Here is a 12,106-nt window from a genome sequence, read left to right on the forward strand (position 1 = left end):
ATTGTTGTGGATTCCTCCGTGGATTCAATCAGAATCCAAGGGAATCCAGAGATATCCATTGTGGGTACTCAGGGAATCCTAAGGTATCCAATTATGGATTCTTCTATATACGGAACACTTTTAGAATCCACATCAGAATCCTTACAGCATTTTAATGGATTCCATAAGACAGTCTCCTGAATAATCCTGTGCAGGATTTCAATGGATTCTGCGTGAAATTAGTGATCATGGGAATCCACCCTCTTGCCTTAAATTTTCCCATGGTACCTTGCGTGAAATCGAATAAAATATCACTGCTCTGCTGTCATTCCTTTTAATTTTTTGAATTTCTCATGAATCGGTATTTACTTGAAACAGTAACCAGTACCTTTTGCACATTTTGTACTGTTTCATCATTTTATTTTCATAATTGTATACCAAAATAACCTTGTATTCTGCTTCTAAACATGGCCTGTGTATCCTTTATGTTATTTTTGACAGATCCATTTCAAAAGGCCTTACTTCAGTGCATTACACTGGTAATGATGCATAGACATGCTTAGAAAATAGATATGGGGCAGTTAGTTCTATTATCGGGAAACAAACAGGACCAAGTTGATATATATGTACAGCGCAGATATTTAATATCTTTTCTGCAGATATTTAATATCTTTTCTGCATTCTTCCATTTTGTGTTTACAGAATTATGTGCAGGCTGTTGCCATAGGATGGTGTGCACAATATCTACCATATTGATTAAAATGTATTACCGGTATTCTCATGATATACTAGTATTCTTTCATTTTACTCATACTCACATGTAACATGTTACACTACACACATCAACAATTTAAGTTCATACAACTGTTATGCAATTAAAAAAATAATGTCCTTTTTATTCACTGAATAATACTAATCCAATGAAATATTTACAATAATTGACACATACATGTGTTAAACAAAAGCTGCGGTTTCTGAAAAAAAATCACAAACAATAATATAACCAGACTTTTGAAAACAATATTTCAAGTCATTCATTGAACGTCTGTACAATTGAAGCAGCGATTTAAAAAAAAAGACTTGGCAAAAGACAATGGTAAAAATTTTGCCAAATATACAATTATGCAAACTTCACCACAATTTGAAACAGTCTTACTGAGCTGTACCCTAAAAACCTCCACACCAACTTTCAAATCAATTGGAGTTGTGGTCTCAGAGAAGATTTCTTGACCAAGAATAGAAGAAATTCCCAAAAAATACAATTATACAAATAATCACTGTTTATGACTCGTCGGTGTAATAACATGAGTACAGCCTGTATCTAGTCAATAAAATTCAAAAGTTGAGTGGTCTTTGTTCAAAACTAAAAATGCATCATTGAGCTTTTAGCAGAATCAAGAAAATGCAAAAACATATGCTTATACATTAAACATTGTCCTGTAATGAGTTGTCAGCGCTGTTGATATTGTCATTTGTCTGTATAACGGCTCATGGCCCACAGTACAATCAATTACCCACAATGCTGTTCGATTTGTACCAACGACGTTAGTTTTCTTGTAACTTTTTCAGTTCTGCATCAAAGCAATAATGTGAAGTCTCACGATAATTGATTAATTATATTTATTAAAAGTACGTTGAAATATTGCAGTATAAATTTCAAAGAAACCATTAAATAACCATAAAAGTCACATTCTTCATGTACTACAAATGTCACAGTTTTGGGAAGCAAGTTATTACCAACTGAAGGGGTCATTCTCTGAAAATAGTTAGCATGTAAATTTCTTTTGTCTGTTCTATTTGGAAAAAATCAATATCCTTTTGTTTCATAAAACAGGTGCAACAATTCTCCCTACTTTCCATCACTTTATTCTGTATGGCTGAGGACACAATCAGTGAAAATTTACAAAAATCCTTCTCAATCAAGCACAATTTTCTTAATCCTTTACAATGGGAATTGAGAAGAAAGGTGTTTTTAAAAGTACGTTCTCAGAATTTCTACACGTGGTCCAGGAATTTGTCTACACATGGGAGACATGGTAGACTTCACAGGGGAATCTACATTGGTACAAATCATGATGTATTGTGGGAAATCTCTAGTACAGTGTGGCCCACCATCCTCATCCTCAGGCTCTGGTCTGATTGGGGCCACGCCCTCAATGCAAGGTAGCCTCAATATGCATTTCCTTTGATGCAAGTGTTTTCCATAATGTACGCAGTTTCACTTCTCTCTCTATCCCATGGCAAGTGTCTCCGAATAAAGGCACCACCCTTGCAACTTCTGTCCTGCTCGCTGTCCTCAGAAGAAACACACACAACTATCAAATGTCTTCAGCTTCATGCTAGTCCTTGGATAGCCCCGTTTGCGTCCTTCAATTTCTGTAAATAACGATACACAGAATAAATCACCAGAATTGTACATTATCCATTTAGTTTGTTTTTGTTTAAATCTTTGTATTTATAGACCTTTGATAATTCATTTGAAAGTACTTCATTAGACTAGAATGGTTAAAAGTTGATATGTATGCAAGAAATTTGATTTCTGAATCTCACTGAAATGTTGATTCACTATACACTGGAGTCTATGAGAAAACTATGAATAATTTTTTTACAATGCTTAACAAACACATTCTGTGCTTTCTGAGGTGTTTGACAATTGATACAAATGTACTTGATTCAAATAGGTGTTTTGAAGGTTCAGATGTGGACAACAGTAATGATATTGGAATTTCACTAAACATTTCTATTTTCATGGTACTAGTGGTCAACAGGTCACTGTTAAATATTTCCCTGACAAAACTTGCTATATCTTTAATATGTAAGTAATAGAAATTGTTCATTGCTCTCAGTGAGCTCGATTTACAATAAGACAAGCCTCAGAGTTGCCAAGGCAAGATGTTTATGTGGCAGATAATTATACTTTTGTTCAGATTTACAGTTAAATGACTACCGAGAGTGAAATAATGCAGCGAATCATTTTATCTCCCAAAAAATGTTTTGAACACTTTAACTACTTTTTTAACAATTTAAAGTGAACCCCAACCCATTCAAATTGTGCTGGCTGTAATAACTGAATGCTCCCTTGATGAATAAACTGGTCATCTATGTACTGTTGCACATCAAACTGACAAGTTTATGCCATAATATACAAATATGAAGATAAAAATGTTTTTTCACTGATTCATTGCCTATTTTATTATTTACTAAATATTCCTGTTTTTGTTAGGAGAGACTAACATCAATGTATCTCCAAGACACATGGTGTATGGTCGTGCTTCCACTATTAATTTTGCAAAACATATCATCAATTAATGCTTCAGCAAATGGACCAAGTCTTTGTACGTTGGTCGAGAACTAATACAGTAAGACATATACAGTAGAATATTAAATCTGTCAAATTAGGATGGAATATTGAGGTAGAAATATTTTTGTACCATGCAGCTTTGACCTACAGTGCCTTGTAACATTTACATATATTGAATAAAAAGAGGGCATGTCATGCTGGGGAATCACCCAAATCAAAGACTGAACTGACTGTGTATGGGTGCCAGTATGGATTAAAGGCAGGGGGACTCGGAGCCTATAAATACCCCCTATCTCCCTGGGCATTCATAATCCAACATGAGTGGCACATGGTAACAGCATCAACGAATGCTCCCGAAAATGTGGAGTTTTCAACAACCAAAGAGTAAATTAAAGCACTGTTCCAACATATTACTTTTGTGAATACTTGTGGCATCACCTTGTTGGTGAAATTCTCTCATTATATCCATTTTAAGTTGATTTTTGATGCAAAAACTGCTGCGATGCTGTGGACGTGTTCGAAGCATTCAAAGAACAATAGGGGAAAGCTTTCAAACAGCTGCCAATCACGAGGGGATGCACAATCAAACATTTGTTGTGTCAATCAGATCGATACGATGTCAACAATGAATAAACATTTGTACCACTAAGCCTTTTATACCGTCCACAAATTTCAAAGCTACAAGTTTTTTACCCTGACATATAATGCAGCGACCTTGCACAATAATGATCATTCCACTGCTTCTGTTGGTTTTGTTGGTTTTTTAAATTCGCTCCGTGGCCCCAGTAGATTTTTTTCAATATGATACACAATTTGAATTTTTTTCAAGGTAAATTTAGTATATTCTCTTGTCCAGTTTGATAGAGTAGACGTCGAGCCCGGCACTGTTGACTGAGATCGGGCTTGGGGTCATTTAATCCTGCAACCTGAAGAGTTCTGTATGATCATTGTTCAGCATTTGGGTGATTTTTGTTTGGTCAAAGTAATCAGTAACAATGTACGCAAGATTCCTTATGTTGTTTTTGTCACCATCATACACGTATACGAACGGTTTTTGATTAAAAATGGTAAAAATATCCAGTGCTTGTAAATGCATGCACAGATTCTTCAGTGACTGTTTATGCAGCAGTCGTCGATTCGACAAGGACTTGCCACCATGTAACAACTGTAAAGCTACTGCCACGGCCGGCAGCAAGTTTTTGAAAGATGACTTAGACGTAACATTTGCATTAAAAACCAATAAATTTCAGGCAAGTCCAGTCAGTTACTCAGTTCGATATCACAATCGGTCCAGTGAACTTAACCCTTTTCCTGCCAAGTCCATATTTCACCACCAGGTCAAGATGGTTAAAATTAATGAACACAACATATTCCATATGATGTATTTTAACATAATACTGTACATTTGAAGGCTATTGAAACATAATACTGTAAAGTTGATTTTTTTTGGACAAAAGATGCTATAACATACCAAGCCAAGTGGGTGAAAATACGTCATGTTTTGGCTCAATACCGCTTTTTACTGACTTGGCTGATGGGGAAGTGATACAGTTATTACTGTCTGGCAGGAAAAGGGTTAAAGGCGGAGCCTCCCTTAAAAGGGCGCCAACCTATGGCGGCGTTCATTGTGTAAGTGGACACCAAGCAGGTAACATGAGGCACACGATACAGAAAATGCCACTTTTTAGTTTTTTCCGACCGCAAAAACACTGACAGACTGCCAAGCAGTCAGCACGAAGCTGCTGCCGATTGAACTCAGTGGTTATATTCAAATTCAAACGTGACTGGAAGACGTTTTTTAAGGAAATTCGCGTGTGGTGCTGGGGAATAAATGACTGTTGGCAATTTGAACCGGACCGTCAATCAAACGATTATATAAGCTCTGTTTGCCGGATTAGCAAAAGGTGACAAAAGATTGAAATCAGTTTGTGTAATTAATGTTATAGAAATCAAACATCGTACTGGCCATGTGTTTGACAGGGAGGAGAACTCCACTAATGCGAGAAACCAGGGATTGAAAAGTGCGGCTTTAAATCAATGCATGACATGTACGGTACGATGTATCCTAGCGAAAAGTGCATACACTGTATTTTACAGAACTGCAGGCAGAGTCCATAGTTTACAATGACATCGAAAACAACTAAATGATAAATTTAATTACAATCAGTCAAAGAGAGCCATTTTTTTTAAACAGCCCCCTAAATCTACGACCGAAAGTACCGGTACGCTACAGTCGCTTTTGATATAAATGCTAGCCCTGAAAACGGCCGTATGGTTTGTGTATAACTATATGTACACGTGATCTCACACATGGCAGTGACATGTCGTGTTCGGAGGGTTGGTAAGGTTTTGACATACCGGTTGCCCCAGTAACGTTTGGACTTCTGTTATGAGAATTAAACAAAGCTTGTAAAGACATCAAAACTGTATTTGTCAATGTCAGGTCAAGGTGAGCAAGTGAGCCGTCATCACCCGATCTTCTTTGAAAGGATTCGGCCTATTGCAGCTATTGATACGTGACACGTGTGTCCGAGATCGGCTCATTGAGTTGGCACTACATCGTAAGATTTCGACAAAGGTTGGACTTTAATTTCTTCAATAACGAAGATACCTATGAACCCAGTCCGTGGTTCATCCCATTGCTCCGAAAATAAACATAACTCGTGATGAGTTGTCCGGGGTCACCCTCAAAGCAACCGTGCAGCCGACCTCAATCGCTTACATATATCGTGTTATGCGAGATTCATGGAAATCTCGACCCTTCCGTGATGTAGTGTACTTTTTTTTTATTTTAGCGATCGGTCATGACGTCGCGTCGTTCACCTATTTCCTACCATTTTCCTGACCGTGTTTCTCAGTCAATGTTTAGATCGGTAATTCGTGATTTCAACATACGAAATTGCCAGCTTCGGATTATTTTTAATGTTTATGTTTATTACTTTCTTGATGATTATTTCCACTACGTACGGCGCCATTTCCGTATGTAGATATGGCGGATCATTCTCGAACGATGACATGAACCCGAAACTTCAGTAAATCAACTCAGCAAAAACTTCAGTAGATCAACTCAGCACGCTCCTGTTTTTATGAAATTGATCTTTTTCCTTCTTTCTTTTTTCTTTCGCGTATTGCGAAGGCTGTACCTAAGCTTATAGTCAGAGCGTGAGTTGAGAGCAAACAGATTACGCAGATAATGCGAACGATAGCAACCGTTACCAACAGACTCATTATGCAGAGCCATGCCCCCAAACGCCCACCCAAACTTGGCATTAATCCGGATCCCGGTCCATTTCGCCCCGGGCTTTAACCATGTTCATGTACCATAATTCACCAACACTGGTGCTTTGGTTAGCATGTCCTTCAAAGTTCACAACTTTAAACAAAAAACTTATCAGTGCAGACTTTGTACATGTGTATAAAGTACATACCTTTTATATTCTTCTCAGTTGTTGGCATGCCTTTTCGTGTGACTCTGTCATTCCTTGGGGCACTACACTTTTCCTATTTGTTCAACGCCTAATAAATATCTCCACGGGATCTGCAACTTGCAAGGAAATAAATAAAAAGAGTTAAAAATCCTACTGTGAAAAATTAAATTATCTTAAAACACAGATGATGAATCATCAGATTTCACGTGACAATAATGACGATGAATCACCATATTAATCTGACAGTCCATCAACACATATTTGAATCAGAAATATATCAGCGTTTTCATTGCCTGAAAAGGCTCAGCTTCATTGGATTCACACTGCACTATGCATTCCTGCAGTATCTCAGAGCTGGTAGACTGTCAGACCATTGATGAAAAATTGACTCTTTTTACATCCATGGTCATATCAATATCTAAAATGTGCATGTTGAAAGTAACACCACATTTCATTTTCAGCAGAAACAGAAATAAAATGACATATCATGTTTAGGTAAGATTAAATTAATCTCATGTTAACTTAAGCCCCCACTAGCTGTATCTTCTAGCATTGTTTTTATGATTTTAACGTCAAGCCAAAATAAGTTTGTGAGAATGTTCTAATTTTGGTCATGTATACACTTATTATTAACTAACACTGGGACTGTACATGCAATTTTGGACAAGATAAAGATTGCAATGTGATTAAATATTTGCCAAAACATTAAATCCCATCACAGTGCATACAAGCAAAAACCCTGTATACTGTGCATATCTGCACTGAAATCTTCACACAAACTGCACAAAGCAGTCCAATGTAATGCACAGAGCATTGTGCAATTCATGCGATAAAATGTTGAATGGCCCTTACTTCATCATTTGATGGGCCACTCAGGGCGCAACATTCTCTGAATTGTTTGGTCACACAGAGTTCATGCTAATGCATGTAGTTCATACATTCCCGCAGTGAAGTTGGGCTCACCTCAGTCATACCGGTAGTGTGAAATGTTAAACAATTTCAATACCCAACACTGTAGCTAACAGAGGTGGAGGTCTGAAGTTTAGTGGAAAGAGATGATTGATTATGTTAACTAAGATTTCTGCTAAAATATCAAGCGACCAGGATGACATTTGACCCAGCCAATATGGCTATAGGTCTGATTTTTGCTGGACGGCCATCATGGGAGGAAAGTGTACAGCAAAAATATCAAGTAACCAGGATGACCTCTGACCTGAATTTAACTTATTTGCCAGTATTAGTGCAATAGCCTTCATATTTGGTGGGATGAGGCGTCACATCATGAATTACTTAAGATCTGTCAAATAAAATATTATTGACGTTGACTATAGCACGTACAGGGACAGCATAACGATTGGGGAGAGTCACTTTTCTCAGCATCGTTTTGAAAAATTCGTCCTCCCTCCCTATAAATTTTTTCCAGTCCCTTACCGGCCAGCACAGGTTGAATTCGTGAACACACATATCACAGGTCACCACTTTATGCACATACAAGGCCTCATTAAATGTGATTTAACAGTGAAGATTAATCGATAAAGTGAATTAGAGTGAAAATTCACCTATTTCTACTAGGTTAAAATGCTAATCATGCAAACTGAACTTTGGCTCGCGGCACGTGAATTAGCCTTATCCGTGGTCATACAGGTAACTCTCTTGTGCTGCAGTGTATGAGTAATTGTCTATGTTTGCAAAGCAGGGGCACTCTCGGAGAAATCCTACCGGTGCACACAGTAAAAATCACAGTCCTTAGCAATTTGTAGAGTTGTGCAAGTCCAACATATCAATAATTTGTCACATAAGTTACATAAACAATACTATAGGGCAGAATTCAGAGAAAACCAGGACAAAATGGGGAGATACATGTATTTTGAGGTAAACAAATTTCAAAACTTACAGCTAGTGGTTCTTTAACCCTTTGAACCCGACTCAGACATAAATGTCTGATGACGTCATAGAGTACCAGGGGGTCAGGGTGCAAAGGGTTAAACATGCTAGTCGTCATGTACATGTAACTTTGCATTATTTATAACCTTCTATAAATTAATACTATTATTGTGACAAAGGAAATAAATTGACAACATAAATCATTAAATGTAATGTCTCCTATGACTATAGAAAAAAAGGTCAAAAAATATCAGTGGGCCCTATTCTGTCCTGAGCCATTGTACATACATAAATTTGAGCTTTAATAAGTGGACTTGTGGGATTGAATTAAAAATTGGCCAACATTCAACTGATTACAGTTTCAAAAGAAAATAAAGGATAGCAAATCTTCATTATCTTATTATTAACCTTCATGCACAGCCATTTTGAGTAGAGGTTCAACAAACAATAGAGCGTATAAATCATGTGTTCCTTGGATTACTTTTCATGGAGACTGAACAGAAATTACAGGGGGTAAGGCCTTTTTTGGGGTCCATTTTTTAAAAAAGCATTTTGAATTGTCATGCATGCCTTTGGGGCAGGGTTACCATTTTTGCGCAACTATTGAAACTATTTGAAAACAAGATGTGGCCAATACAGTGCTTTACCAAAAAAATATCAAATTTAATACATTGGAATCTGTTAGGCAAAATATTGACAGTTTTCCCCTATGCAACATGCATTATATGTACATTTATCCATGTTTGATGATTTATGTAATTCTAGTAGTTGGAATTTGGATGCAAAATACATCTGTGTACAAAAAATTTGATTTTTGGATTATTCAATATACATTGTAGTCCATGAGGAAACCATGATTTTTTGCAATAAATGTGTTTATAGATGCTTAATTATTGATATTAATGCCAGTGTTCGAAATTTGTGGAAAAAATCAACCAGTCACCAGGACTGGTAACTTCAAAAGTTGCCTGTCCTGCCAAAAACTTACCAGTCCTGATACTGCGATTGCTTTTTGTGCCTAAGTATTTTTGTTATGCGCTGTTGAGTAGGATGAATTCACGGGAAAGAAAACTGTCTTGCCATAAAATTTGAATGGGAGCCCAGAGAAAAAATAGCAGACATAGTTTTAAAGAAGACTCCCCACGCTAAAGTCAACCTGTCCGCCAGACTGGTAACTTTTTTATTTTACAAGTCCTGCAGAAAAACAACCAGTCTCGGACTGCCGGACAGGTGTTATTTTGTACACTGTTAATGCACTTGATTAGATTGAGCTGGTTACTAGTGAATGTGTGTGCAAGAAATTTGATTTTGGAATTTCACCGGAATGTTGATTCACTAAACATGTACATTCTGGTCTCTGAAGAAAATATGAAAAGGTATTTTGAAATACAACACAAGCTAAATCTGTGCTTATGTAAATGTTTGGCAATTGAAAATGTGCACAATGAGAATATTGGTTGAAAGAACAGATGTGAACAACAAATGTGATATTGGACTTTCACCCTAGTGATTTTTTGTAAAGGTTAAAAGTATTCTTTAACAGTTCAAAGTTAAATGAGAACTTATATGTCAATTATTAAGATATCATTTATACAGACTGTGACTCACAGGGCACATGAAAATTTGGAGGGACAATCTTTTCCTTGCTAACACTTTTTGAAGGGTCATTATTTTCCATTTTATAAGGCACTTTTGCTGATCCCTGGGATTGCCTTTGTTTAAGTATGTAGGAGGACTACCTTTTGTTTTCCATTGAAACTGTATCTGGTTGGTAAATTTTCTGGTGAGACAATCTGGTGCCAACACAGGCCTCTAAAAACACCAATCAATCCCCCCGCCCGTAATTTCTGTCCAGTCCCTGACAGGTATCAACACTCATTAGCATAAAGTGACCCGGAAATTCGATGTTCATTATTCGTTAGAAATTATCAGGAATATCAATGATTTAAAACAAACAAACGTTCGATACTTTGCCAGATACAGATTTTGCTGGACACGTTTATACCAGAAGGAGTAGACGTATCCCAGACACTTTGGCTGGTCAAGAATAAGTGAATAGCTATAGCTATACTGTACATACATACCTGGTAAATTGTAAGCTTACACGAGAACCGTTCAGCTGATGCAGGACTCTTTGGTGATCACCACACTGGCACTAGATTCAAACGTACCGCATAGTCGTCGAGACGGTCCAGGATTTCAAGATTAGAGTCTTTAGTGGACATTCCTAGACACCGGCGGGACGTGTCAGTACTAAAATATAGACGACGCAACGCAACGTTGAGCTGTTGAGTAGGCGACGCGACGCTATCCATAACAATGGCGTCTTCTGAGTATGGCTCCCCAAGTGCTCAAATATTCACGAAACGAACTTTGCAAAGAATTTGATAACTATCACTTTTCACTCAATCTTGAAGAAAATGTTATTTTTTTTGCTCTCGTTAAATAAAAATATTGCTAACTAAACCATATATTCGTTTTCGCCAGCTAAAGCATGGAGGTAGAAAGAAAGAGAGCAGCAGGCTACGAGCTAGCTAGGGGGTCAATTTTCATCAACAGGCTGCCAGCTGTGCAGTTTACCTCTCAGCATGTACACAATGGGATTTCGATTTACGCATTTTTTACCTTCATGAATATTCTTGTGGCGAGATCTTTATCAAGATGGTCAAAATATAGCAGCTATTAGGCCTAATTAAAACTTTAGGAAATATGAACACGGTTTGAAATCAGTCTGATATAATAACTACCAACCTGTAGGGCCTACATGTAGGCCTACTGTCGGGAAAAGCGAAATTCTAGCACTTTTTTTTGAATCCATCATCGTATATCACGGTCGCAATTACATGCGGACTGAGCTCAGAGTTCACTATGACTTGACGTTGGATTTAATGGACCACGAAGGTAAATGCAGAAAGTGGAAAAGACATTTTCTTGAGCAATAGTCGCTACAGTCGCGGTATCTTTCCCATACACCCGCTTTTCCGGAAAAGTGTTTTTAATATAAAAATGTGTACAATGTAAAACTTCGAAGTTCATCGTCTAAAAGTTGATTTGATATGCAGCAGTACGGTCTATTTTTTATATCAATGGGTATACTGATATTATAAGTTCTCGAAACTAGTACAAATAATTCCCCTAACTCTGAAAGTAATGCGCGTTAGTTCAGAATTCATCACGATAGATCGATGCATCAAAATTTACGGATTCATGTGACTGAACTATCTTGTGATTTGTTTGCTAATTGACGTTTCGGCGGCGAAAGTCCAAGGCCCAAAGAAGAAGTATGCAGCCCAATCACATATTTTCGAAGAAATAACCACAGCTTTCCATATAATGTGCGAATCCGGCCCTGACCAATGCTGCCGTCCTGTTTCCGAGAATAACTTTCGAGCGGTGAAGCTAACATTGCCACTGAACAGCCTTGACTCGCCTCCGAGTCGATTTTTGATGTGGTTGAAGCACGGTCCTTTGGTTGAATTAAACCACTGGCGAAGAGTATATTGGCAATATTCAA

General features: G+C 37.4%; 1 long non-coding RNA gene across 1 annotated transcript; it reads right to left on the minus strand.

Moving 5' to 3' along the window:
• Positions 1-846: 846 nt before the first annotated feature.
• Positions 847-10,976, minus strand: LOC139142040 (uncharacterized). The gene is made up of 3 exons (XR_011554286.1): positions 10,677-10,976; positions 6,709-6,824; positions 847-2,355 (listed from the first exon to the last, which is right to left on the minus strand). It is a non-coding gene; the product is annotated as an uncharacterized lncRNA (long non-coding RNA).
• Between the last annotated feature and the right edge of the window lie 1,130 nt (positions 10,977-12,106).

This window comes from Ptychodera flava, chromosome 10, assembly GCF_041260155.1.
Source record: "Ptychodera flava strain L36383 chromosome 10, AS_Pfla_20210202, whole genome shotgun sequence".
NCBI classification, from domain to species: Eukaryota; Metazoa; Hemichordata; class Enteropneusta; family Ptychoderidae; genus Ptychodera; species Ptychodera flava.